The 27,904-nt window shown below is 47.7% G+C and overlaps 1 protein-coding gene across 3 annotated transcripts in view; it reads right to left on the bottom strand.

The window, feature by feature from the left end:
* The window catches only part of ALS2CL (ALS2 C-terminal like), a 212,116-nt gene extending 190,566 nt beyond the window's left edge, over positions 1 to 21,550 (bottom strand). For all 3 annotated transcript variants that reach the window (XM_073677157.1, XM_073677159.1, XM_073677160.1), the window contains exon 1: positions 21,403 to 21,550. The gene's annotated coding sequence lies outside the window, so the exon portion shown is untranslated. The remainder of the gene's footprint in view (positions 1 to 21,402) is intronic.
* Between the last annotated feature and the right edge of the window lie 6,354 nt (positions 21,551 to 27,904).

Here is a 27,904-nt window from a genome sequence, read left to right as displayed (position 1 = left end):
CAGAATAGTGAGTACAGCTCTGGAGTATAATACAGGATGTAACTCAGGATCAGTAATGTAATGTATGTACACAGTGACTGCACCAGCAGAATAGTGAGTGCAGCTCTGGAGTATAATACAGGATGTAACTCAGGATCAGTAATGTAATGTATGTACACAGTGACTGCACCAGCAGAATAGTGAGTTCAGCTCTTGGGTGTAATACAGGATGTAACTCAGGATCAGTAATGTAATGTATGTACACAGTGACTGCACCAGCAGAATAGTGAGTGAAGCTCTGGGGTATAATACAGGAGGTAACTCAGGATCAGTACAGGATCAGTGATGCAATGTATGTGCACAGTGACTGCACCAGCAGAATAGTGAGTGCAGCTCTGGAGTATAATACAGGAGGTAACTCAGGATCAGTAATGTAATGTATGTACACAGTGACTTCACCAGCAGAATAGTGAGTACAGCTCTGGAGTATAATACAGGATGTAACTCAGGATCAGTAATGTAATGTATGTACACAGTGACTGCACCAGCAGAATAGTGAGTGCAGCTCTGGAGTATAATACAGGATGTAACTCAGGATCAGTAATGTAATGTATGTACACAGTGACTGCACCAGCAGAATAGTGAGTTCAGCTCTGGGGTGTAATACAGGATGTAACTCAGGATCAGTAATGTAATGTATGTACACAGTGACTGCACCAGCAGAATAGTGAGTGAAGCTCTGGGGTATAATACAGGAGGTAACTCAGGATCAGTACAGGATCAGTGATGTAATGTATGTGCACAGTGACTGCACCAGCAGAATAGTGAGTGCAGCTCTGGAGTATAATACAGGAGGTAACTCAGGATCAGTAATGTAATGTATGTACACAGTGACTTCACCAGCAGAATAGTGAGTACAGCTCTGGAGTATAATACAGGATGTAACTCAGGATCAGTAATGTAATGTATGTACACAGTGACTGCACCAGCAGAATAGTGAGTGCAGCTCTGGAGTATAATACAGGATGTAACTCAGGATCAGTAATGTAATGTATGTACACAGTGACTGCACCAGCAGAATAGTGAGTGCAGCTCTGGAGTATAATACAGGATGTAACTCAGGATCAGTAATGTAATGTATGTACACAGTGACTGCACCAGCAGCATAGTGAGTGCAGCTCTGGAGTATAATACAGGATGTAACTCAGGATCAGTAATGTAATGTATGTACACAGTGAATGCATCAGCAGAATAGTGAGTGCAGCTCTGGAGTATAATACAGGATGTAACTCAGGATCAGTAATGTAACGTATGTACACAGTGACTGCACCAGCAGAATAGTGAGTGCAGCTCTGGAGTATAATACAGGATGTAACTCAGGATCAGTAATGTAATGTATGTACACAGTGACTGCACCAGCAGCATAGTGAGTGCAGCTCTGGAGTATAATACAGGATGTAACTCAGGATCAGTAATGTAATGTATGTACACAGTGACTGCACCAGCAGCATAGTGAGTGCAGCTCTGGAGTATAATACAGGAGGTTACTCAGGATCAGTAATGTAATGTATGTACACAGTGACTGCACCAGCAGCAGAATAGTGAGTGCAGCTCTGGAGTATAATACAGGATGTAACTCAGGATCAGTAATGTAATGTATGTACACAGTGACTGCACCAGCAGAATAGTGAGTGCAGCTCTGGGGTATAATACAGGAGGTAACTCAGGATCAGTAATGTAATGTATGTACACAGTGACTGCACCAGCAGAATAGTGAGTGCAGCTCTGGAGTGTAATACACAAGGTAACTCAGGATCAGTAATGTAATGTATGTACACAGTGACTGCACCAGCAGAATAGTGAGTGCAGCTCTGGAGTATAATACAGGATGTAACTCAGGATCAGTAATGTAATGTATGTACACAGTGACTGCACCAGCAGAATAGTGAGTGCAGCTCTGGGGTATAATACAGGAGGTAACTCAGGATCAGTAATGTAATGTATGTACACAGTGACTGCACCAGCAGAATAGTGAGTGCAGCTCTGGAGTGTAATACACAAGGTAACTCCGGATCAGTAATGTAATGTATGTACACAGTGACTGCACCAGCAGAATAGTGAGTGCAGCTCTGGAGTATAATACAGGATGTAACTCAGGATCAGTAATGTAATGTATGTACACAGTGACTGCACCAGCAGAATAGTGAGTGCAGCTCTGGAGTATAATACAGGAGGTAACTCAGGATCAGTAATGTAATGTATGTACACAGTGACTGCACCAGCAGAATAGTGAGTGCAGCTCTGGAGTGTAATACACAAGGTAACTCAGGATCAGTAATGTAATGTATGTACACAGTGACTGCACCAGCAGAATAGTGAGTGCAGCTCTGGAGTATAATACAGGATGTAACTCAGGATCAGTAATGTAATGTATGTACACAGTGACTGCACCAGCAGAATAGTGAGTGCAGCTTTGGAGTATAATACAGGATGGAGCTCAGGATCAGTAATGTAATGTATGTACACAGTGACTGCACCAGCAGAATAGTGAGCGCAGCTCTGGAGTATAATACAGGAGGTAACTCAGGATCAGTAATGTAATGTATGTACACAGTGACTGCACCAGCAGCATAGTGAGTGCAGCTCTGGAGTATAATACAGGAGGTAACTCAGGATCAGTAATGTAATGTACTTTCCTATCATGCAGTATTAACAGAGAGGCATCTGATTGGCTCCAAAATCTGTCAGACGACAACCCCCAACATCCAGCCAATGTCATTAAGAACGAGAAGTACTGGGGGTGATGATGATCCGGCCCCACAGGTCCCTGATCTCCCATCATCCCGTCTGTCTGGGATCACATGAACTGACAGAAGGATCCACACAAGAATCATACAGAAAAGATCTGGGGTCAGTTCTCCAAGATGTTTGGACCAATCTCCTGCCACGATACTCCATGATAAGTGTATAAGTATTGAATATAAATTATACTGATGATGGAGGCGATGGGCAGTCACCAGATACTGATGATGGAGGCGACGGGCGGTCACCAGATACTGATGATGGAGGTGACGGGCGGTCACAAGATACTGATGATGGAGGCGATGGGCAGTCACCAGATACTGATGATGGAGGTGACGGGCGGTCACCAGATACTGATGATGGAGGTGACGGGCGGTCACAAGATACTGATGATGGAGGCGATGGGCAGTCACCAGATACTGATGATGGAGGCGACGGGCGGTCACCAGATACTGATGATGGAGGTGACGGGCGGTCACCAGATACTGATGATGGAGGTGACGGGTGGTCACCAGATACTGATGATGGAGGTGACGGGCGGTCACCAGATACTGATGATGGAGGTGACGGGCGGTGACCAGATACTGATGATGGAGGTGACGGGCGGTCACCAGATACTGATGATGGAGGTGACGGGCGGTCACCAGATACTGATGATGGAGGTGACGGGCATTCAATTTACAATTTGTTAATTCATAAAAATAAACTATTCATCTTTCTATTTTTGAAAGCATTTGGACTTTATCATTTTTTACGCTGCTTCCTAAAACTTTTGCACAGTGTTGTCTATGAAGTAATGTAGGAACTTACTGCCAAATTTCCTATTAATGACGCTTAGCTTCTGTGCACGTTCAGATCAGATTGTGTGCGATTGATGAATTATTTAAAAAAAAAAAATACAGATGTAATAAAGGATCATCTGTGTCATTGTAACAACGAGGCAGCAAACCAACAATCAGGATGAGAGCAATGCCGGTAACTGCAGACAATCTATCATTATATTCACTGCAGGTAACACTGGAAGAACAAGTTATAGCTGAGAACACAGTGACGGGAAACACCGGCCATGATTTACCGAAAGCGAGAATATAAAAATATATAAAAAGTAATCTTCATGTCTTATATTAGCAAAAGAAAGTGCGAGAACACAAGGAGGAAGACGAAATGAATGCAATTAGTATAATAGTCATTATATTCTTGTACATAGGAGCAGTATTAACGTGCCCCCTGGGGCCGTGGGGTACTCGGTAGCCGGGCCCGTCCTTTTTGGGGTAGTCACGGTGGCAGTGACCCGGTTCGTGGCCCAGGGCGGTCAATAAGAAAAGTCAATTGGGAAATAAACTTTTGGGGATAATGATTTGTGACACAATTGTATATTAGGTTAAAGCATGGCAAAGACAAAGGCAAATGTATCACCAGATGTCATGAAGCCATAAAGAGGAGCTATGGGATTCACCTCTTCTCAGAGCCAAGTGTCTCATACATTAAAGAAAGAAAAAGAAGGTTCTGGAACAGCTGAAAAACCTAGAAGTGGACGACAACGGAGAACGTCCTCCAGAGCTGATCACATTATCAAGGAAAAGTCAGTATCCGACGTCCATAGAAGTGCTGCACAGATTCCACACGAAATGAAGGAAGAATATGGGGTCAAAGTGAGTCGCCAAACTGTGGTGACGGCTAAGAGCAGGAGGGCTGAATGCACGAGGTCCAGTCAAGAAGCCTTTCATCTCTGCAAAGAACCGGAAGGTCCGACTTGAGTTTGCCAAAGAACAATGGAAAGAGACAGATTGGTGTAAGGTGTTGTGGACGGATGAATCCAAGGTCAGTCTGTTTGGTAGTGATGGCAGCACTATATATACCGCCCAATTTGAAAACGTACCACACACCTACAGTGAAGCATGGTGGAGGCAATGTCATGGTTTGGGGTTGCTTTTCTGTATCTGCCATTGACCCTCTGCATAGGATTGATGGAAATATGAATGCTGCCATGTACAAGGATATACTGGAGAATATAATGCTGCCACATGGTAAAACCAAAGTAGGCAGGGGATGGAGATTCCAGCAAGACAATGATCCTAAGCGACATCCGATGTAGTCAAGAATTGGTTAGAAATGAAAAATGTCTGCCTGTTGCAATGGCCGAGCCAATCACCTGATTTACACCCTATAGAGCACCTCTGGGATGAGTTAGGGCGAGGAGTTGGGGCCCCGGACCCAGAGCAATAAAGATGAATTGTTTGCAGATTTCCAAATGGAGCAAGATCCCTCCAGACGTCTTGAATACCCGAGTGGCTTCAATGCCCCGTCGTGCGGTGCAGGAATTACAGCAAGAGGTTCTGCTACAAAATCTAAGTTATGGCATTGTGCAATGAATTACTCCCCATGTCGTGATCAATAAACAGTAGATGCAAAACTTCTGGCCGTCAGTTTTCTTTAATTTTAATAACCAAACCTGTATTCAAAAGCATTGTGGGTAAAATGAAGGTCTTGTATGATGACAGCTTCATGCACGTTCAATTCATCACCAGGGAAATGGCGTCACCACAACCGGACAGAAGTCATCACCCTTTTGGTCGCCGCTGTGTATATGTTTGTTGCTGAATGACAGGTCTATGGTGATGATTTCCGTCCCTGTTATTTTGATGTCAGGGCAGAATGTGGAGTCTTAGGGGTTGGATTCATTTAGGTTGCTCTGGATGTCATTTTTGACAGCTTTCTGTTCCCAGTCTTTTCCCAGGTTGGGTGTTACCCCTGATTTTCTCCATTATCAGCTATTTGCATTTTGATTTGTAGTTTTTCGGCAGTGAGTTGGTGACATTATCGCCTGCGTCGGTCACGGCGTTTTCCCGGCAGACTTCACTGATCACAGATAACAACTTTCTAACTAATCCGAGCCTCAATGTGACCTTTACGGATGGGAAATATCCCTATATCAAGGATTGTGGCGTCTTTGAAGGATCATGGAGAACAATGGCAGCTGTACAAGTGTCTACAAACATTCTCAGACATTTCCTTTTTATTATAACCCTTTTCTTACTTGTGTGATTGGTATTATCCTGGTGCCTGTTACAATCTCTGACTCTCATTTCAGTGTTTTATGTTCTTTATCAGAATGACTGATCATTAAAAGGTGTCACAATACACCAAATATCTGCAGAAAACTGAATTAAAAAAATTGTCCTTTCCACGAGAATAATTCTTCCTGTTTATTTCTGCAGATTGTCTACATGAGAAGCATTATACAGGCAAAGGGCAACAAGATAACAAAACCGCAACAAAGTAACAACGTTTACCCTGTTCTAAATGCTGAGGAGTCTTTGTGCGGGATTTATAGCCATACCTCATTGTTTTGGGGCACAGTATATACCCAGACCTGGCGGTAAATATACCCTAATGTGCTTCTTACCCCGATATACTGCCCCATAATTATGGAAAACCTAGCCTAAGCCTGCGGTGATCTACACGGTGTCCACATAGAATTTAGCTGTAGGATACAATCAATTTTACACATTGACAAAAAAAAAAAAAGTAAAAAGAAATCGCAATAAAGTAAGCAAAGAATATAAGTAAATGTGATGTATAAATAAATAAATAAATTAAAATAGTAAAATAATCTGCCCAGCCCTGGATTGCCCTGACATGGGGGAGGATGTCGCTCATATTCACTTTGTGGAGCGCAGGAATTTTCTTAATCTTTAACTACTAAGACTCTGAAGCAAGAGCAAGTAAGCTGGGACTGAAGAATAATCTGACTCATATATACAATACTATGTATACTATTCTGTGTAGACAAGACATATATACTATATGCAGAGGACCCATATATACTGTACTGTACACACAAGACTCATATATACTCTATACACATGATTGCTATACACTATATACAGCGCTGCTCACCATTATTGGCACCCCTTCATTTTTTTCATAGACAATATCTTCAGAAATGAATGGAAATGTACCAAAGTTATATCCTCAGGATTTTTTAATTAGTGGTCCAAAGTAATACAACAATAAAACATTGTTTTTCAACTTCCATGTTGCAATTTCAAGAAGAAACAGAATAACCAGCATGTGCAGCAATAAAGGCCCCGCTAATTAATACTTTGTTGCTCCCCTAATTAATACTTTGTTGCTCCCCTAATTAATACTTTGTTGCTCCCCTAATTAATACTTAGTTGCTCCCCTAATTAATACTTAGTTGCCCCCCTAATTAATACTTTGTTGCTCCCCTAATTAATACTTGGTTGCCCCCCTGATTAATACTTGGTTGCCCACCCTTTGGCATTGCTGACAGCCTCCAGACGTTTCTTGTAGCCATCTATAAGCTTCTTACACTTCTCAGCTGGAGTTTTCTCCCATCATCCTTTGCAGTTTGTTCGAGCTCTCGGGGTTCTTTTTCCCAATGGCAGATTTCATCTCACCCCAAAGATTTTCAATGGGATTGAGGTCAGGACTCATTATTGGCCTTTTTAAAACAGTCTATTGTTTCTTTTTCAGCCATTCCTGTGTACTTTTGGATGTGTGCTTTGGGTCATTGTCTCGCTGGAGGACCCATGATCTTCGACTCAAACCAAGTTTTCTTACACTGGGTAGGACATTTCACTCTAAAATCTCTTGATAATTTTCTGATTTCATGATTCCTGTGATACGGTCAAGGCCTCCAGTATCATGTGCAGCAAAGCAACCCCACGGCATTATGGATTCTCCACCATGCTTAACTGTTGGTAAGGTGTTCTTTTCCTTATAAACTTCATTGCGCCGTCTGTAAACAAACTCTTGCTTTGCATTGCCCAAAAGCTCTATTTTTGTTTCATCTGTCCACAGAACATTTTCCCCGAAGAATTGTGGTTTGTCAAGGTACTCTGTGGCAAAGATCGGTCGTTCCTTTTTATGTCTTTTCTTCAGCAATGGTTTCTTCCTTGGCCTTCGCCCATAAAGCTCTGCTTGGTTTAGTGTGCGGCATGTGGTACTGTCACGCTGTCTCTGTATACTGGAGGTAGGGGGCCTAAGCTGACCCTAAGCTGGGGCCCTGACTAATCCCTCAACCTGGAGGTACTGTTAAAGGTACAGAGGTCCAGGCCGCCAGCGTAACCCCTACCTCCTGAGGATCCCTGCACCTAAGTAATCTAGTCCTGAGAAGGACCCCGATCACAACAAAAGGGGACAAGTAATAATATGCCCACACACAGTACTTAGACGAACGAGACAGTACAAGGGAAAAACCAAAACCACCTTGCATACAAAAACTACACAACTACAACAGAGGGAACACCAACGGGAAAGGAGATAAATGATAAAGCGAGGAAGGGAAAAAACACTCCAAATACACTTATCTCTGAAACTCCAAATACCAGGATCCGCTCTGTTAGTCTGCATGAAATGCTTTCACCGACACTTCCCTAACAGACCAGCAGGCATTTGAAGGAGTCTCACTACAGCAGCATTGATTGCAGCTGGGCGAGGCTGGACCTCGTCTAGCACAGAGAGAGAGAGAATTAACTCCCTCACTGCCGAAAAACACAAAGCACCAAAAAGTCAGCTGCGAGAAGTCAGGCTGTGTAATCGTGACGATCTTCGTGGCGACACACCCGTGACAGTACCCCCCCTTCTACGAGGGGCCTCCGGACCCTCAGGGCCAGGTTTATCCGGGTGAGTCGTGTGGAAGGCCCGAACTAATCGGTCTGCGTTAATATCCGACGCAGGAACCCACATCCTCTCCTCAGGACCATACCCTTTCCAATGAACCAGGTACTGAAGGGACCGGCGATTAAAGCGTGAGTCGATGACCCTCGATACCTGGAACTCCAAGTTACCCTTGACCACCACTGGAGGGGGAGGTAAAGGTGACGGTACCACTGGCGCCACATACCTCTTAAGCAACGATCTGTGGAACACGTTGTGAATTTTAAACGTAGGGGGGAGGTCAAGACGGAATGCCACCGGATTAATAATAGAACTGATTCTGTACGGCCCGATGAACCTGGGACCCAGTTTCCAGGAGGGAACCTTAAGTTTTATATTCCTGGTAGACAACCATACCCGATCGTTCACACTAAGGTCCGGACCAGACACTCTCCTCCTATCAGCCATACGTTTGTATCGGTTCCCCATAGTATTCAGATTCTTCAGCACCCCTCTCCATACTGAAGCGAGTGATGAGGAAAATCGTTCCTCCTCAGGAACCCCCGAAGAGCCCCCCCTACTGAAAGTACAAAACTGGGGGTGAAAACCATATGCCCCAAAAAACGGGGACTTACCAGTGGACTCGCTCTGCCTATTATTAAGAGCAAACTCTGCCAGAGGTAAGAAAGAAGCCCAGTCCTCCTGGTTCTCTGACACAAAACACCGGAGATATGTCTCCAAGCTCTGGTTCATACGTTCCATCTGACCATTGGTCTGAGGATGAAAAGCCGATGAGAACGACAAATGCATCCCCCGCCGTGCACAAAACGCCTTCCAGAACTTGGACACAAACTGAGACCCCCGATCAGACACCACCTCGGAGGGTACCCCGTGAAGCCTCACAATCTCCCCAATGAACACCTGCGCAAGAGTTTTAGCATTAGGGAGAGCCGGAAGAGCGATAAAATGTGCCATCTTGCTGAACCTGTCCACTACAACGAGTATGACCGTTTTACCCGAAGACGGAGGGAGGTCCGTAATAAAGTCCATAGACAGATGAGTCCAAGGACGCTCCGGGATCTTCAAAGGTAAGAGGGCCCCAGACGGACGGGTATGTGAGGTCTTAGAGCGCGCACAAACCCCACAGGACGCGACAAAAGTTACCACCTCCTTATGTAAGTTAGGCCACCAAAACCGACGCGAGAGGAGATCCACAGTTGCTCTACTCCCTGGGTGTCCTGCAAAAACTGAGTTATGGTGTGCCTCGATCACCTTTTGTCGCAACTGATCTGGAACAAACAGTCTCCCCGGAGGTCCAACAGGGGCGTCCCCCTGAGCCTCCAATACCTCCTCCTCCAGCTCAGAGCATACTGCCGAAACCACCACCCCCTCCTGAAGGATAGGAATCGGGTCGTCCGTATTCCTGGCGCCAGGGAAACTACGAGATAAGGCATCCGCCTTTACATTTTTTGACCCAGGACGATATGTAACGACAAAATTAAACCTGGTAAAAAACAATGACCACCTAGCTTGTCTGGGATTCAGACGTTTCGCGGACTCCAGATATAGCAGGTTCTTGTGATCGGTGATGACGGTGACCGGATGGACTGCCCCCTCCAAAAAATGGCGCCACTCCTCAAAGCTAACTTAATGGCCAAGAGTTCCCTATTGCCGACATCGTAATTCCTCTCAGCGGACGACAATTTTTTAGAGAAAAAGGCGCACGGATGCCACTTACCAGGGGACGAACCTTGTGACAATACTGCTCCCACCCCTACCTCGGAAGCGTCTACCTCTACAATGAATGACTGTGACGCATCAGGTTGAATGAGTATGGGTGCCGAGGCAAAACATTTTTTCAAGGAGGAGAATGCTTGACAAGCCTTGTCAGACCACCTAGAAAAATCCGTCCCCTTTTTAGTCATGTCTGTGAGAGGCTTAACCATGGACGAGAAATTACGAATGAACTTCCGGTAATAATTAGCAAACCCCAGGAAACGTTGTAGTGCCTTAAGATTCTCTGGCCGATCCCACTCAAGAACTGCCCGCACTTTCCCAGGGTCCATATGAAAACCGGACGCTGAAACCAGGAAGCCTAAAAACTGGAGTTCCTGTACGGCGAACACACACTTTTCCCATTTGGCATACAGTTTATTATCCCGCAAGATCTGTAACACCTGCCTAACGTGCTCCTGATGAGACACCAGATCCGGCGAGTAAATTAAGATATCATCCAGATATATGACAACAAACTGTCCCACCAGGAGGCGAAAAATGTCATTAACAAAGTGTTGGAACACCGCCGGGGCATTAGTCAGACCGAATGGCATGACAAGGTTCTCATAATGCCCCTCCGGAGTGTTAAACGCCGTCTTCCACTCATCCCCCTCCTTCATCCTAATCAGATTGTACGCCCCCCTGAGATCCAACTTAGAGAACCATTTGGCGCCCACGATCTGATTAAAGAGATCGGGAATAAGTGGGAGCGGATACGGATCTCGGACCGTAATCCGATTAAGTTCACGGAAATCCAGGCAAGGGCGTAGGCCTCCATCTTTCTTCTTAACAAAGAAGAACCCCGCAGCCACCGGTGAAGATGAAGGTCTAATATGCCCCTTAGCCAGACTTTCTGAAATATAATCCTTCATGGCCTGCCTCTCAGGACCAGAAAGGTTATACAACCTAGCTTTAGGTAACTTGGCCTCAGGGAGCAGTTTTACAGAACAGTCATACTCGCGATGAGGAGGTAGTTCCTGACACCCTTTCTCCGAGAATACATCCTCAAAGTCCGCCAGAAATGGAGGTAAGACCCAAGGAGTAACCGCACCGATGACCGTGTTCATGCAGTTTTTATTACAGAATTTACTCCATTGGCTTATCTCTCTGGTTTGCCAATTAATAACCGGGTTATGCTTAGTTAACCAAGGAAGGCCCAACACTATAGGAGTGGGAAGACCCTCCAACACGTAGCAAGACAACAGTTCTTTATGTATCGCCCCCACTTGAAGTTTTACGTCATGCACAGCTTGCAAAAAACTTCCCTGACCGAGAGGCCTGGCATCGATCGAGAATATGGGGATGGGTTTAGCCAACTCACTCAATCGCATACCTTGAACCCGGGCAAACCGAGCATCAACCAGATTAGCCCCGGCCCCACTATCCAGAAGAACAGATATCCTCTCAGTTCTCGTACCCACCACCACCTCCGCCGGTACGAGAAACTGAGACGAACCTAGGGACGAAATACCTACTCCCAGATTGCCGTCCACCACACAACCTGGGATCAACAGTTTTCCGACGACTCTTCACTCTGCAAGGGACGGGATGGACACCCCCCAATAAAATGTCCCTTTCTCCCGCAGAAGAAACACCTTCCTGTCTTATGGCGCACCACCGGTCCCCTCCCCCGAAATGATGTCCCTCCTAATTGCATAGGCTCCTCTGGACTGACCAGGGGAACCACCATATGAGGGGACCTTGTAGGAGGTGGAGTCATCACAGGGGGTAGAGTTATCCCGCACCTCTCCCGAAGCCGTCTGTCAACGAATAGCAAGGGCCATAGCGGCTTCCAGTGACGCGGGAGAGTCATACTGTGCCAACACATCCTGTAATTTGTCGGATAAACCTTGACAAAACTGGCTCCTAAGAGCCGGGTCATTCCACTGGGTGTCCGTGGCCCACCTACGGAACTCCGAACAGAATTCCTCCGCCGGACGATCTCCCTGCTGGATCCTACGTAACTTAGACTCAGCAAGGGAGATCCGATCTGGGTCATCATATACGAGTCCCAGAGCAGCGAAAAACCTATCCACTGACTGGAGAGCCGGGGAGCCCGGGGGAAGAGAGAATGCCCAAGATTGTGGGTCCCCTTGCAGGAGCGAGATGACAATTCCCACCCTTTGTTCTTCACTCCCCGATGACCGAGGCCGCAGCCGAAAGTACAACTTGCATGCCTCCCGGAAAACAAAAAACTTGTCCCGCCCCCCAGTGAACCTGTCAGGGAGAGCTACTTTAGGTTCTGGTCCGGCTTGCTCCTGAGGATACAAAACCTTGGACCTAACGTCCGCCAGCTCCATGGACAAACTCTGCAACTGCCGAGCTAGACCGGCTACTGGATCCATGGTAGCTGGAGAAAAACTAAGTGGTCGGTGAAAATGTCACGCTGTCTCTGTATACTGGAGGTAGGGGGCCTAAGCTGACCCTAAGCTGGGGCCCTGACTAATCCCTCAACCTGGAGGTACTGTTAAAGGTACAGAGGTCCAGGCCGCCAGCGTAACCCCTACCTCCTGAGGATCCCTGCACCTAAGTAATCTAGTCCTGAGAAGGACCCCGATCACAACAAAAGGGGACAAGTAATAATATGCCCACACACAGTACTTAGACGAACGAGACAGTACAAGGGAAAAACCAAAACCACCTTGCATACAAAAACTACACAACTACAACAGAGGGAACACCAACGGGAAAGGAGATAAATGATAAAGCGAGGAAGGGAAAAAACACTCCAAATACACTTATCTCTGAAACTCCAAATACCACGATCCGCTCTGTTAGTCTGCATGAAATGCTTTCACCGACACTTCCCTAACAGACCAGCAGGCATTTGAAGGAGTCTCACTACAGCAGCATTGATTGCAGCTGGGCGAGGCTGGACCTCGTCTAGCACAGAGAGAGAGAGAATTAACTCCCTCACTGCCGAAAAACACAAAGCACCAAAAAGTCAGCTGCGAGAAGTCAGGCTGTGTAATCGTGACGATCTTCGTGGCGACACACCCGTGACAGGTACTTGTTGAAACCATGACCCCAGACTGTTCCACGTTGGCCTTCAGGTCTTTGGATCTTTGACGTGGTGTTTTCTCCACCATTCACACCAACCTTCGAAGACATCTCTTGTCAATTTTCCTCTTTCCCCCACCTCCAGGGAGGTTCTTGATGGTTCCATGCTTGAAAAACTTCTTAATAACATTGCACACTGTTGAAACTGGGATACCAAGGTCTTTGGAGATGGCCTTATACCCTTTGGCAGTCTTGTGTTTGCTAATAATAGCAGTTCTGATGTCCTTAGACAGCTCCTTTGTCTTCACCATTGTGACAAAGGAACAGGGCCTGCCATATTCCTTTTTAAAACACTGAAGTCATCATTCATTGGCTAAATCATGTCCCATGGGCACCAACAATCACAGGTGAATCTCTTGTGATTTACCACAGGCGAGTCAAAATGTGTTTCCATACTACATTAATGTAAAGGTGCCGATACCAGTGACTGCAGCTTTAGGTTTTTCTATTTTTTCCTCCCATTGTTTTTTGTTATAAATTCCTGTTTATCATTTTCTCTTTTGTATTTAACACGAGACGATACAAAGAAATTGTTTCACTGGATTCATTTTTTTCAGGAGATTCCACATTATGTACTGAAGCTTCATGGAGGCAAATAGCGATGAGCAGGACTGTATACTATATGTCAGGAATATTATAAAATATTAATATCAGGGAAATGTTCGTCCATATCTGCCTGAGATAGATGTTCACCCCCCTCCCTTATTCCCCTTCTGCTCAGCACAAAAGCCCCAATTAGTCCACGCCTGGTAGATAGTTTATGCAAACAAGGCCAGGCAAGGAGTGTTATAACTTTGTTAAGAAGCGAGCATCTTGTCCCTGAAAGACGCAGGAGGTAATTAAAATGCAGGCTTGCACTAATTTGCGTATAACTGTTGAAGGTGCTTCCCGAACTTCAAAGGGGAATTTGCAGACATGATGACTCCGATATGAATTATGAGATATTATGAGTTCCATAGGTCCGACAGTGATGGGACCCATATGTGTAGTGACCAAATCAGCCCAGGAATGTGTAGGTAGTTTTCCAGCGCTGTAACCAAAATCAGGGAGTTACAGCGCAAAAACACCAGAATGGCAGACTGCAGCTATGCGAAGTGTGATATCAAAATAAAGATAAAATCATAAGGGAAAAAATGGTGCAGTTTGCGAGCTTCTGCGATCAACGAGCGATGAGTTATCGCAGAAGTTAGCTTTTCTAATAAAAATGTACAGGCTGGAGACTGGCCCACATGATGTCACCACAAGGGGCGTGTGGCCAGATCTCACCTTAGGTATAAAAGAATCTATGGAGAAGACAGGAACACTCATTGCCAGGGGGGAATAAGAATTATAAGCAACGGGTCCTGTTCAATAACAGCATATTTCATCTGGAGAGCCCCTCCTCCACCTATATTGAATCGTCTCCACGATCGTATAGAGTAAGTTGTCTTCTTTTTACCCTGTTTATTTTATGTAACTGCATATGTATTTTAATGTCTCCTTTGTAACATCCTTATGTATATATTTTTCCTAAACACTGCCTCCGTTTTGGATTAAATATAAAATTTAATAGTTCTGTTTCTTTTGTTCTGTAATCGTTCCCTTCCCCGAAGCCATATACGCTACCAAAACGCAGGCGTCCGGCCAGGCCTGTATTATATTTCAAACTCGGCCGGTGGTGGCAGAGAGTATTAATAATTGGGCTATCGTGAAGCTGACAGTGACCGTACGGAGGGCGTTAAACACGGATTCCAGGCTGTGGAACCCAGGGTGTTGCGCCATACTTTCACTGGTCGCTTACCGATACCTCCGTAGAGAGTAGTCTGGATCGTGTGCTCGAGACTCCGGACGAAATACGGACAGCGTGACGGCACGGTGAGATATTGCGAGATCTCCCCGGTGCCTTTCCTGACTGTGTGTGTTGGGTATTCCCTGACAAATTGGTGGCAGCGGTGGGATACTGTGTGATCCTGCCGGTGCCGTTCCTGACAAATTGGTGGCAGTGGTGGGATATTACAGAACATCAATGGCTGGATTGAGCAATCATTCCTGTCACTGAAAACTTGCACGGTTCTTGCGAGAATTCTGTGCAGAGTTTTAAGAAATCAGACTCAGTGTTTTAATATTTTTTTATCTGGGACATTACTGTATGTGTAACAGTTGCATCCCCTCCCTTCTCTTGTTTTTCTATCCTATCTTTTATTTGGCAATAATGGCTACACGTGGAGAGCCCTAGTATCACCAGCAGACGAAGACCACTATCACTGCCCTCTGTGAGCTGAGGCAGATTGACCCACGGGCAAAACCAAGGTCCAAATGATTGCTGAACTGTTGCAAGGTGATGCAGAGCCTGTCCGACAGCAGAGCCCTGATGATGGGGCGGCCAGCCAAGGCCCGGATGGCGCTGCTGCAGGGGCCCCACCTGTGATTGCCAGCCATACCCGCAACCAGGGTAGTGTGGACCCCCACCTGCAGATAGCCTTGGAGCAGCTCGCCACAGATGATCGTGATGGACGACTGCAGCTGATCCTGAAATTCCAGGAGCGAGCAGAGCAACGGGCCCAAGCTGACCGAGAGGCTGCTGAGCGACAAGCTGACCGAGCGGAGTGCCAGGCCCAAGATGACCATGAGGAGCGCCAAGCTGACCAACAACACCAGCTGGAGCTAGCCCGGATTCCGAAGGAGTCATCCTCTATGCAGACCCGTGAGTCCAACAGTGCCAGCTGCTTTAAACCCCGTCCTGAGCACTTCCCTGTGATGGAAAAGGATGGGGACTTGGACTCATTTCTGCGAGGCTTTGAAAAGGCCTGCAGGCAGTACCAGCTGTCCACGGACCAGTGGGCAAGATATTTAACTCCAGGGCTCCGAGGAAAAGCCTTGGAGGTGTTCGCTTCCCTCCCTCGAGAGCAAGATGGAGACTATGAGGCCGTCAAGCAGACCCTGATAAGAAAGTACCAGCTGACTCCGGAGGTTTACCGGAAAAAGTTCAGAGCCCTCCAACGTGGACCACATGACACCTACAGTGATGTGGTAGACGGGCTCAGAACTAACTTTGAGCAGTGGATCCGAGGACTGTCAGTCACCACCTTCGAGGACCTGAAGGATCTGATGGTGAAGGACCAGTTTTTTCATCTTTGCCCAGTGGAAGTGAGACAGTTTGTGCTTGACCGGGAGCCAAAGTAAGCCGCCAAAGCAGCCCAGATTGCGGATACCTATGAGGCCAACGTGCACCCCAGAGGTGCGGAAGTCAGCCGCCGCTAGCTGGAAAGGGGGTAAGCCGACGACCACCCCCAGTGTTCCAGCCAGCCGGCCCTCTGCGGGTCCTGCCCCATCTTCCAGCACCCAGCCTGCATTTGACTCCCGTAAGTGCTATACTTGTGACCAAACGGGTCACATCAGCCTTGTCTGCCTGGAGAGGCAGAAGATGAACCCCTCACCTAAGGCCCCAGGGCCTACTGCAGCCATTCTTTTTGTGGGTGGGGCGGTTGGCCGGGCCCGGGAGAACTTACAACCCATTACCGTGGGCAACACTGTCACTGTCGGCCTTAAGGACACTGGTGCCGAACGCACCCTGATCCGCCCTGAGTTTGTGTTACCAGAGGAACTCAATCCTGGGAAGACCTTGACTGTCACCGGGTTTGGGGGTGTTCGCCGTCCAATACCGATGGCCCGAGTTTTCCTGGACTGGGGTGCGGGGAGGGGATTAAGGGAAGTGGGGGTGTCGGAGAATCTCCCCACTAATGTGCTATTGGGAACTGATCTGGAACGGTTGGTTGCTTGATACATCCCTGACAACCCTCCCAGATCTCATCTGTCATGTAATGCCACGGTCAAAGATGTCAATGTCATATATAATAAAAGTGTGTGTTGTGGTAAAGGGGAACTCAGCCGCCTCACCCTGCAGGGTGATGATGCTGAGGATCCCCTAAAGAGAGCCAGTATAAGTGCTAGGGGCAAGGGGAGCAGGCTCGGACACCATGAAGCAGGTCGTCCCGTGCCGGTGACCAATGTCATGCCAGATAGTGACATGGTCAGTGGTAGCTGCCCCATGACTAGCACGGCTCCAGAGGTGATGTGGAAGGATGGGGAGAAACACGGGGATCATAGGGAAAGTGGTCCCGTGCCGACGACCAGTGTCACGACGGACTGTGACATGGCCGGTCATAGCTCCCCCCTGGAGAGCACAGCTCCCAAGGTAAAAGAGATGGCAGGTAAAAAGGTAGGCCGCATAACCAGGCAGGGTAGGAGGAAGGTGTGTCCCCCTGTCTGTCAGGAGTATAGCAGGAAGGTACCCATAGCCTGTCAGACGTGTGGAGAAAATGTATCCCAAACCGGTAAGGCTGATCGGAAAGCTGGATCCTCAGATTGGTGGGCAAGTGGATCTGCGGCTTGTCGGATCAGCAGGAAGGGTGGGCCAGGAGGTGGGCTCAAGGGGCGATCTGTAAATCACCCCTTATGCCACCTCAAAGAGGGGAAGCTGTCAGGAATATTATAAAATATTAATATCAGGGAAATGTTCGTCCATATCTGCCTGAGATAGATGTTCACCCCCCTCCCTTATTCCCCTTCTGCTCAGCACAAAAGCCCCAATTAGTCCACGCCTGGTAAATAGTTTATGCAAACAAGGCCAGGCAAGGAGTGTTATAACTTCGTTAAGAAGCGAGCATCTTGTCCCTGAAAGACGCAGGTGGTAATTAAAATGCAGGCTTGCATTAATTTGCGTATAACTGTTGAACCTGCTTCCCGAGCTTCAAAGGGGAATTTGCAGACATGATGACTCTGATATGAATTATGAGATATTATGAGTTCCATAGGTCCGACAGTGACGGGACCCATATGTGTAGTGACCAAATCAGCCCAGGAATGTGTAGGTAGTTTTCCAGGGCTGTAACCAAAATCAGGGAGCTGCAGCGCAAAAACAAGAGAATGGTAGACTGCAGCTATGCGAAGTGTGATATCAAAATAAAGATAAAATCATAAGGGAAAAAATGGTGTAGTTTGCGAGCTTCTGCGATCAACGGGCGATGAGTTATCGCAGAAGTTAGCGTTTCTAATAAAAATGTACAGGCTGGAGACTGGCCCACATGAGGTCACCACAAGGGGCGTGTGGCCAGATCTCACCTTAGGTATAAAAGAATCTATGGAGTAGACAGGAGCACTCATTGCCGGGGGGAATAAGAATTATAAGCAACGGGTCCTGTTCAATAACAGCATATTCCAACCGGGGAGCCCCTCCTCCATCTATATTGAATTGTCTCCACTATCGTATAGAGTAAGTTGTCTTCTTTTTACCCTGTTTATTTTATGTAACTGCATATGTATTTTAATGTTTCCTTTGTAACATCCTTATGTATATATTTTTCCTAAACACTGCCTCCCTTTTGGATTAAATATAAAATTTAATAGTTCTGTTTCTTTTGTTCTGTAATCGTTCCCTTCCCCGAAGCCATATACGCTACCAAAACGCAGGCGTCCGGCCAGGCCTGTATTATATTTCAAACTCGGCCGGTGGTGGCAGAGAGTATTAATAATTGGGCTATCGTGAAGCTGACAGTGACCGTACGGAGGGCGTTAAACACGGATTCCAGGCTGTGGAACCCAGGGTGTTGCGCCATACTCTCACTGGTCGCTTACCATTATCTCCGTAAAGAGTAGTCTGGATCGTGTGCTCGCGTCTCCGGACGAAATACGGACAGCGTGATGGCACGGTCAGATATTGCGAGATCTCCCAGGTGCCGTTCCTGACTGTGTGTGTTGGGTATTCCCTGACAAATTGGTGGCAGCGGTGGGATACTGTGTGATCCTGCCGGTGCCGTTCCTGACACTATACTATATACAGAAGACCCATATATACTCTATATACTGTACACAGATTACGCATATATACTCTATATACTTTATACACGGGACTCATATATACTATACTGTATACACAGGACCCATATATACTATACTGTACACAGAGGACGCATATATACTCTATATACTGTACACACGGGACTCATATATACTATACTGTATACACAGGACCCATATATACTATACTGTACACAGAGGACGCATATATATTCTATATACTGTACACACAGGACGCATATATACTCTATATACTGTACACACGGAACTCATATATACTATACTGTATACACAGGACTACTATATACTATACTGTATATAGGGGACCCATATATACTCTATATACTGTACACACAGGACCCATATATACTCTATATACTGTACACACAGGACGCATATATACTCTATATACTGTACACACGGGACTCATATATACTATACTGTATACACAGGACCCATATATACTATACTGTACACAGAGGACGCATATATACTCTATATACTGTACACACGGGACTCATATATACTATACTGTATACACAGGACCCATATATACTATACTGTACACAGAGGACGCATATATACTCTATATACTGTACACACGGGACTCATATATACTATACTGTATACACAGGACCCATATATACTATACTGTACACAGAGGACGCATATATACTCTATATACTGTACACACGGGACTCATATATACTATACTGTATACACAGGACTACTATATACTATACTGTATATAGAGGACCCATATATACTCTATATACTGTACACACGGGACTCATATATACTATACTGTATACACAGGACCCATATATACTCTATATACTGTACACAGAGGATGCATATATACTCTATATACTGTATACACGGGACTCATATATACTATACTGCATACACAGGACCCATATATACTCTATATACTGTACACAGAGGACACATATATACTCTATATACTGTACACACGGGACTCATATATACTATACTGTATATAGAGGACCCATATATACTCTATATACTGTACACAGAGGACGCATATATACTCTATATACTGTATACACGGGACTCATATATACTATACTGCATACACAGGACCCATATATACTATACTGTATATAGAGGACCCATATATACTCTATATACTGTACACAGAGGACACATATATACTCTATATACTGTACACACGGGACTCATATATACTATACTGTATACACAGGACCCATATATATTCTATATACTGTACACAGAAGACGCATATATACTCTATATACTGTATACACGGGACTCATATATACTATACTGTATACACAGGACCCATATATACTATACTGTATATACAGGACCCATATATACTATACTGTATATAGAGGACCCATATATACTCTATATACTGTACACAGAGGACGCATATATACTCTATATACTGTATACACAGGACCCATATATACTATACTGTATACACAGGACCCATATATACTCTATATACTGTACACAGAGGACGCATATATACTCTATATACTGTATACACGGGACTCATATATACTATACTGTATATAGAGGACCCATATATACTCTATATACTGTACACAGAGGACGCATATATACTCTATATACTGTACACACAGGACGCATATATACTCTATATACTGTACACACGGGACTCATATATACTATACTGTATACACAGGACTACTATATACTATACTGTATACACAGGACCCATATATACTCTATATACTGTATACACAGGACTACTATATACTATACTGTATACACAGGACCCATATATACTCTATATACTGTATACACAGGACTACTATATACTATACTGTACACACAGGACGCATATATACTCTATATACTATACACACAGGATTGCTATATACTATAGTGTATACACAGGACTGCTATATATACTATACTGTACATAGAGGACAAATATATAGTGTACTGTATACACAGGACTACTATATACTATACTGTATATAGAGGACAAATATATAGTGTACTGTATACACAGGACTACTATATACTATACTGTATATAGAGAACAAATATATAGTGTACTGTATACACAGGACTACTATATACTATACTGTATCTAGAGGAGCCATATATAGTGTACTGTATACACAGGACTACTATATACTATACTGTATATAGAGGAGCCATGTGTAGTGTACTGTATACACAGGACTACTATATACTATACTGTATATAAAGGACCTATATATACAGTACTGACAGGACTACTATACATACTATACTGTTTATGGAGGAGCCATATATATACGGCACTGTACACACTGGACTCACCTCCCCTCTGGTCAGGTGTTCTTCTTCTGCAGGACTTTTACTTAAATGCTTCAAGTTGAAACAATTTATTATCTAAGAGCATAAACAAGGAAGTTGTGGCGTCCCAGGGTGCACCGCTCACATTCCTCCCGGAGCGGCGGGCGGGCGGGGAGCCAGGTGACTTGGCAGCCTGTCACTAAGACGTTTATAATGAAATCTGTCAGTGTAACCCCCATCATCCTGACAGATTAGATCAGACGTGGCCTCTAATGACTGTGACCTGCGGAGGCCGGGAGGCCGCAGCTCAGACAGCGATTCTTAGCTTCATCTGTTTCTGGGAAATCTGGGTGAAAATCAGGAGTGATGATGGACGGGCCGCACCGGCCGAGCGATTGTCTCGCACATGTGTAGCACCCTGAGGATTCGGCTGCTACAGGGGTATTACACCTCAAGCCAGAGGTGTGGTATTCCACTCCCGGGTAAGGATGGAGTGTGGAACTGAGCTCAGTAGGCTGCATGCACTACACACATCCCATTTCCGAGGAACAGACCGATGGTACTCCCACTAGAGAAATGTGCAGGTACGACAGTGTCTGTTCCTGGCTGGAGTGGGAGGGGGGTGGAACATCCCAGTAGTGTAGGGGCAGATAGGGGGAGCAGTCTGGGTAGTGCTAGGAGCTCATTGGGTGCTGGTCACCTGAGCTCACACATAGAGGGAGTATATAAGGTGGGCACCATCTTAGGACAGGGTCTTTTGCAGAGTGAGGTCAGTCTGTCAGAGTTGAGTCAGAGAAGCAGAGCAGAGGAGAAGAGCAGCTCCAAGGCCCAGGGAGAGAGAGGAGAAAGAAGGACCCAGAGGGGGAGAAAGAAGGAACTCCAAGAGCCCAAATTAGACCAGAGGGTGAAGAGTTGGCAACAGGGTACCGGATCCCAAGCTGGCAGAGGCTACAGCACACCTTAGCCAGGAACCGGAGGTCGTGGGCAGGACCGATCTGCCACGATCACCCACTAAATCCACCCGGAAGGCAGACCAGGAATAGGGTCAGGGAACCCAGAGACAAGGGTTTACCACCAAGAGGCCCGAGGGAGCCGGACATAGGTGGATCCCTGGTGGGGAAGGCCAGAGAAGAGGACAGGACAGAAAGGGAGCTCAGGACCACGCTCCAGAATCACCTGGGGGTTGGCTGAGTCCAGGACCTGGTGGACGCAGCACGGCTCGGGTGGTCACTTAAGGCCGGAGTGACCAGAACAACTGCAGTAAGTAAACAAACCCTGAACTGCACAGCCCGACTCTGAGTCTCATTTCAATCCTCGCTGCACCATCACAACCCCCATCCTCTGCAACTGACCCCCTGAGGCTATACCCCTCCCGTTGGGGGTTATACTACCTGAGCTGCACATACATCACCAGCCTCAGCGGACCCTGCTGCAGCGGCGGCCGTATTGACCGCAATTCAACGGGTGGCGTAGTCGACACAAAAGAACATCTAGTAACATCATAAGGACTGCCACACACTGAGCTTGACACCCTGGGCACGGACCGGGTCACAGCCACTCGGAGACTACAACCCCCATCTGATCCGGCTCCGGGTATCCCCAACAACACTGGCCCAGGGGGCGCGTCAACTTTGGCGTAGTCGGCAGGATTACGTGCCCGCAACAACCGGGTACTGCGTGCCTGAAGAGAAGTACACCGTTACCTCAAAAAGAAGTCTCCTGCCGGTTCCGGAGGGTCCCCGCCAACGGACCCCATCACAGGTCGTTTCCCGCCGGTTGTCCGCCATTTGCAGCTTTTTCCCGCCATCCATGGAGTTTCCCGCCACTGGGAGACGATTCCCGCCATTTCCAAAGATTTCCCGCCTTGGAAGAGCGGACGCCATTATGGGCGTGCCAGAGGGTGGCAAGAGGCCACCTCCCATCGTGGGCCAGGTCGAAGAATGGCGCCAAAAGCGGAAACCGCGCCCACCAACAGAGACTGTGATGCTGGAAGTGTCCATCAGCGTAAGAGAACTGCCCCTGGAACTGACAATCACTAAGTTGCCCCGGGACCACCCTCGATGTGGGCGGAGACAGAAGAAGAGAACAAAGATGGGTGTCGTCTGGAGCAGTCTGGAGAGAGCGCACCCGGAGACAAGACGTCTGGAAGAGAGTCCAGAGAGAGCCTACCCGGAGATGGAGGGAGAGTCAGGCAGCACCGACCCAGTGGTCAGGAGCCTGTTGCAGGTCGCCACTCCAGAAGGCCTGCTGGAGATCCTAGCACAGCTCCCCCGAGACCGGGAGTGTGCACAGACCGCGCTGGAGGGCCTCGCACGGAGGATGGCCCGGGTGCAGCGAGAGAGGTTGGCGGAGTGGAGCCGAGAGATGGCCCAGCAGACCGAAACCCGTCAGCGGAGCACGCCACCCGAGACGAGGAGACAGACCGCCTCTGAGGATGGCGCAGGAGGAATGAAGGCAGGAGACGGCGCCGAGAAGGGAGCTGAACGGACGGAGGCAGGTAAAGGGGACGTCTCTACCCCGAGCCGGGGAACCGCGTGCCTGCCCCAGCTCCCCGTCGCAGAGCCCGAAATTCCCCCTGCCGTGCCCGTCGCTGCATCGTCACCGCCGCCGACTAGGCCTCAACCGGAAACCGCGGCCGCGACCCCTGTGACGTCACACGCCTCGACCTCGAGCGTGGCCAAGCAGGAAATACCACCGGCCTGGTCGCAAGGCCTAGTACCTCCGGGCGCCGCTATTCCAACAGCGCCCCCTACCTCCGCGGAGCCACCGGCCTGGCCGCAGGGCCGAGTAACCACGGGCGCCGCCGTTCTTACGGTGCCCTTTGCCTTTAGGGTGCCCCAAGCCTGGCCGCAAGGCCTGGTCGACCCGGGCGCCACTACCATCAACGCGCCCTCAACATCTAGAGTGCCGCACCTGGGTGAAAATCTATTTGCCCAGCATACGTGCCCGGATGGGCAGCCCTTTATATGGCCACCGGAGTTTCACCATCCCCGACTCCGGAAAGAGAGACCCCTAGACGAGCCCCTGATTCCGGCTCCGAAGCCTGTAAAGAGGACCTCGCCCCCGCTGGAGGAGGCACAGTTCGAGTGGGACCCCACCGGAGAAGACCTCATGGGGTTCACTCAGGAGACTCGGGCGGCCGCAGCAGAACGTGCAGAGTGCTGCCGGCAGCAGCTCGAGGTCTTCGAGAGGGAGCGGAGAGAGAGGCGGGTCCGGGAACAACAAGCGCAGATAAGGAGCGCGGAGCAGAAGAGCCGGACCAGGAGGAATCCCCGTGCAGCTCATGGTCCCCCTTCCACCGGGACTGTGATAAAATTCAACATGCAGCACGGATGGGGCTTTATCAGAGACCATCATACCCCCGGCGACGTCTTTGTAACCCGCAGAGACGTAGAAAGCCATCTGCCGGAGGGACACAGAGGTCGTGACCTGTATGTAGGGGACGAGGTCACCTTCACCCGGCACAAGTGTGCCAAAGGACCCTACGCCCTCCATGTGCATCGCCTGACGGAGGAGGAGCTGCGGTGTGAGGAGGAGCAAGAGGACCCGGACGGGTCTGAAGAATCTAAAGAAGGAGCAGGAGGACGCCGTCGTTGAAGTACGGTAGAGAGAGACTGTATAAAGTTACCCGTCAGGGTATAAGAACTGTTCTAGTTAAAATATAGTCCCCGTTGGGACCAGCCAAGAGTGAACTGTTAACCCCGTGTGTCCCTAGTTCCTAATACCTGGCCGAGGACTGAGAGCGGCCATAATTCCCTTGTATATAGTTGCGCTTCCTGAAGCGCCCCCTACCGGTTTTATAGGAAACCGTGTTTCTTCAAGAGACTGTCGCACTTTACCCGGTCACAAGTTGCACCGTGGCCGGAGGAACAAGAGTGTTATTTATGATAAGTTTTATATGAAAAGTTTATGCTGATAATATATGATGTTTTCTATGTTTATGTTTATGAAAAAAATTGTATGTTTGTGGATGTTTATATCTTACAGCCCGAGGACGTGCTGTGATTTACCAGGGGGGAATGTAGCACCCTGAGGATTCGGCTGCTACAGGGGTATTACACCTCAAGCCAGAGGTGTGGTATTCCACTCCCGGGTAAGGATGGAGTGTGGAACTGAGCTCAGTAGGCTGCATGCACTACACACATCCCATTTCCGAGGAACAGACCGATGGTACTCCCACTAGAGAAATGTGCAGGTACGACAGTGTCTGTTCCTGGCTGGAGTGGGAGGGGGGTGGAACATCCCAGTAGTGTAGGGGCAGATAGGGGGAGCAGTCTGGGTAGTGCTAGGAGCTCATTGGGTGCTGGTCACCTGAGCTCACACATAGAGGGAGTATATAAGGTGGGCACCATCTTAGGACAGGGTCTTTTGCAGAGTGAGGTCAGTCTGTCAGAGTTGAGTCAGAGAAGCAGAGCAGAGGAGAAGAGCAGCTCCAAGGCCCAGGGAGAGAGAGGAGAAAGAAGGACCCAGAGGGGGAGAAAGAAGGAACTCCAAGAGCCCAAATTAGACCAGAGGGTGAAGAGTTGGCAACAGGGTACCGGATCCCAAGCTGGCAGAGGCTACAGCACACCTTAGCCAGGAACCGGAGGTCGTGGGCAGGACCGATCTGCCACGATCACCCACTAAATCCACCCGGAAGGCAGACCAGGAATAGGGTCAGGGAACCCAGAGACAAGGGTTTACCACCAAGAGGCCCGAGGGAGCCGGACATAGGTGGATCCCTGGTGGGGAAGGCCAGAGAAGAGGACAGGACAGAAAGGGAGCTCAGGACCACGCTCCAGAATCACCTGGGGGTTGGCTGAGTCCAGGACCTGGTGGACGCAGCACGGCTCGGGTGGTCACTTAAGGCCGGAGTGACCAGAACAACTGCAGTAAGTAAACAAACCCTGAACTGCACAGCCCGACTCTGAGTCTCATTTCAATCCTCGCTGCACCATCACAACCCCCATCCTCTGCAACTGACCCCCTGAGGCTATACCCCTCCCGTTGGGGGTTATACTACCTGAGCTGCACATACATCACCAGCCTCAGCGGACCCTGCTGCAGCGGCGGCCGTATTGACCGCAATTCAACGGGTGGCGTAGTCGACACAAAAGAACATCTAGTAACATCATAAGGACTGCCACACACTGAGCTTGACACCCTGGGCACGGACCGGGTCACAGCCACTCGGAGACTACAACCCCCATCTGATCCGGCTCCGGGTATCCCCAACAACACTGGCCCAGGGGGCGCGTCACATGCTACCTCTGATATCTACCTGTTACTATTAGTACAGGAGCATAATGGCCGAGCTGTGCAGATCTGTGGCACCGGAGCTCAGGGAAGGTGGCCACAGCCCTCCGGCAGGTGCCATATTGGGGGCGCAGCGGTGGCAGCAGGGGGCGGAGGACCATCGCCATGTTTTTTAATTGCTTATTATTATTTTTACTACTTTTAGGCTACGTCCCCACGATCAGGAACAGCAGCGTTTGGACGCAGCGTATTGTTGCTGCGTCCAAAGCGCTGCTTTCTAATCACGCAGGTAAATCTGCATGTGTTCCCTGAGCTATGTGGAGACCAGCTTCACTTCAACAGAAACTGACATGCTTCAGCTTGTAAACCCGCGCCGCCGGTGAGATTACGCAGCGTCAAACAGAAGCAGAGTGTGCGGGAGATTTCTATAAACCCCTCCACTGTGCTTGTATTGTAGAACGCAGCGTTTTGGACGCAGCACAGGTGAGCTGCTCCTCCTGATTGATAGGAACAAGATAAAGATTTGTCTTCAGCTCAATATACAGGCACCATAAAAATACATTGTTATACAGTACAGACCAAAAGTTTGGACACACCTTCTCATTTAAAGATTTTTCTGTATTTTCATGACTTTGAAAATTGTACATTCACACTGAAGGCATCAAAACTATGAATTAACACATGTGGAATTATATACTTAACAAAAAAGTGTGAAACAACTGAAAATATGTCTTATATTCTAGGTTCTTCAAAGTAGCCACCTTTTGCTTTGATGACTGCTTTGCACACTCTTGGCATTCTCTTGATGAGCTTCAAGAGGTAGTCACCGGAAATGGTTTTCACTTCACAGGTGTGCCCTGTCAGGTTTAATAAGTGGGATTTTTTGCCTTGTAAATGGGGTTGGAACCATCAGTTGTGTTGTGCAGAAGTCAGGTGGATACACAGCTGATAGTCCTACTGAATAGACTGTTAGAATTTGTATTATGGCAAGAAAAAAGCAGCTAAGTAAAGAAAAACGAGTGGCCATCATTACTTTAAGAAATGAAGGTCAGTCAGTGTGAAAAATTGGGCAAACTTTGAAAGTGTCCCCAAGTGCAGTTGCAAAAACCATCAAGAGCTACAAAGAAACTGGCTGACATGAGGACCGCCCCAGGAAAGGAAGACCAAGAGTCACCTCTGCTTCTGAGGATAAGTTTATCCGAATCACCAGCCTCAGAAATCGCAGGTTAACAGCAGCTCAGATTAGAGACCAGGTCAATGCCGCACAGAGTTCTAGCAGCAGACACATCTC

The sequence above is a fragment of the Phyllobates terribilis genome, unplaced genomic scaffold (genome assembly GCF_046119375.1).
Source record: "Phyllobates terribilis strain yellow unplaced genomic scaffold, ASM4611937v1 Scaffold_4__5_contigs__length_816908805, whole genome shotgun sequence".
NCBI classification, from domain to species: Eukaryota; Metazoa; Chordata; class Amphibia; order Anura; family Dendrobatidae; genus Phyllobates; species Phyllobates terribilis.
This window is presented reverse-complemented; position numbering and strand designations above follow the sequence as displayed.